Here is a 2,694-nt window from a genome sequence, read left to right as displayed (position 1 = left end):
TTGAGTGGTAGGAATGACGAATTTGGGTCATTTTGTGGGCGATTTATAGACTGCGTTTGGGCTTGTCCATGCGCCCAAACCCCCGTTTTTTGTACAACGGGAGACAAACAGAAGCCCTCACACCGTCTCATGCAGCCCCAGAAAGCGCTTCTTGGCGCCCAATGCAAACGTCCTTGTTACCCTACCAGCATCAATAAACACTTCAGAATTATGGGCTTCACAATTACATTCGAATACATCAAACGTTATAATTAATAAACGTGAAGAGACCACTTAATCGTAAAACTATACTTATAGGTACACTTGTACTGTTTCTTTTAATTAAATAATGAATAGGCCTAGGGCTAATGGGGCTTCAAATTGATTGCATCCGTAGGCCAATGCTGAAATGCATTTAGAGCTGATGATGAAAAATCAACAAAGTAGACACAGACGCATTTTGTGTTACTCTGAACGGTTAAGGTAAGGCAGTAATATTCCCCATGAAGTCTCCGCTGGTCATTTCCGCCAAATGTATAGAAAAAATGTCTTTCATCCCAAAGGTTTTCGGGGGGACCTGACTTGGATAAAGATCGGGAAAATGTTACTTTGACCCTGAAAAGTACCAGGTGAAATATGTGCCGCCGTCCGGCTCAAATCTGACCTGCTGGCAGGGCTTTTTAAAGTGCACAGTACCGATAGGCGTTATATAAAAATGAACAACGGTCGGTCTCACGCTTCGCTTTCGAGAGATGTGCGTAGGAACGGCCTGAACTCTAGATTTACTACAATGTGTCTTCGGTTCCTCCTCAACCGTGTCAACGAAGCTGAAAAACAAATAAACACACCAACAAACAAACAAACAAACAAACACCGCCAGCAATTAACCAAAAAGAACACCTCAATTCCATCTTTCACCCAAGGTTCGTACTTTGACGTTCATTTTGTTGGAGTTCGCTAAGTTGAAGAGCTTTTCGAGCCTTTTTAACACAAATTCATTCAACTCGAGTTAATGGATTTTTGAAGGTTGCCCCAAAACAATATCCGTAGTATCCGTAGTCTCATCAGCAATTTGAGTGAAACTCTTTTGCTGGTACGTAGCCCTAGAGGAAAAGTGACAATCTCGTGAGTTTTGACGTCACAGATACCTGAGTCAAGTGCAAAGTACAACTGACGCAAGCACAACCTCGTCCCCAGGGCTTACCTCATTTTCAACATCGTTTCCAATAGTAAGCCCTGAATGGGAAACTTTCTTCCTGTATCCTGATTCAATACCGCAATTAGCATGTAATGGGTTAATATCGTGTACTTGGTGTTGGTATTTCCAGCGTGCAATGGCGAGGTTGATTCACAGCTACCACAAAATCTGCTTCAAAAGTAACTGTACGAGTGCAGTGAAGGAGGAAGTATTAGACCGAGTGACCAAAGTGGCTCGAGAGTGCCATCGGTCTTCACCCAGCCATGTCCATCCTCTAGTTTTGGGAGCTAGTTCGTAAATTTGGACGTGGGACCGCTTCAATTGATACACCCTGTAGCTTACTCGGTTGATTATGAGGGATGAGAGAGTCTTTGCAGGGTAGACATGGCACCTTGTGGTAGCTCTCAGCAGCCAGATATGCCTTAATCGAGTCATCCAGGAATTTGGTTTGGCCCTGAAAATCGCTTCTCTAATCGCCCTTTTTCCAACTTAATCCATGAAAATCCTCTCGCTAGTCGGTACGCCCCTTCCTTCATCTGAGAATTCGGGATACGCCAACGCAGAGAATTCCCTGATACTCTGCCCTGACTCCAGTTATGTCTCTTTGTCTCCCTGACGACGATGTCGCCTTCCATTAAATTGTACTCCGCCTGTTGACCTGGGCTAACAATAAGAGTTGATGAAATCCCTGCAGGAATATTTCCTACCCTCCGGCCGCCAGCCCAACACACTTAAAGTTGGTCCCTGGAGGGACAGGAAGAAACAAATTTGCTTGCTCGTCGTTCCACACATTGGCCATACGACCGGCCATGAAGTGTACCTTATAGTCCTTTCAATGCACCTTCCCGTTAAATCTATCCGGACAAAATAAAATGTTTGGTTTCTTCAACTTTCTCTATCTCTGATTCATCCAAAACGTCTCTCAGAAAAACCGATGTCACAATCTTCCAGCAGGGGGCCCTCGCCAGAAACGGGCTCCATACTGGTGTGCATGTACTGCGGGTTTCATACTACGTATCGGGGTTTCTCCGTGTGTGTACAGGGCCGGGGGCCAGAGCTGGGTAAGCTAGCTGTTGCCATGGCAGTGATACGCGTCCGCTGAAACAGCACAGCCTTGAAATTAAGGCTAGTGCTGTAGAGTTATTGTCGTAAGAGCTGACAGGGTAAAAATGTCGTGCCTAACGTACAAATTAAACTTCTTTTTTCGTTACTGAGATGTGGAAATCGTAAGTTTTCGTTAGAAGCTTTTTTCGTGCTCTAATCTTTCGGCCACTTGCATTTCTATCTTCTTCTTTTTTTACGTCATTTTGATTTCTATCAGTTTCTTCTTATACCGTACAACTTTCGCAGTTCGCTGTTTATCATCCGACCTAGCCTATCGCCATCGTCTTTACCTTGAGAAATAAGATTTTATGTATTTTGTGTTCCACCCAAACTCTTATCTCGTCTTCTTTTTTAGCTTTATACCTAAACTTTTTGCTGAAAGTACGCTTATATCTAGATAGCGCCCTTCAGCC

This window comes from Patiria miniata, unplaced genomic scaffold, assembly GCF_015706575.1.
Source record: "Patiria miniata isolate m_02_andy unplaced genomic scaffold, ASM1570657v1 HiC_scaffold_13, whole genome shotgun sequence".
Classification (NCBI taxonomy): domain Eukaryota; kingdom Metazoa; phylum Echinodermata; class Asteroidea; order Valvatida; family Asterinidae; genus Patiria; species Patiria miniata.
This window is presented reverse-complemented; position numbering follows the sequence as displayed.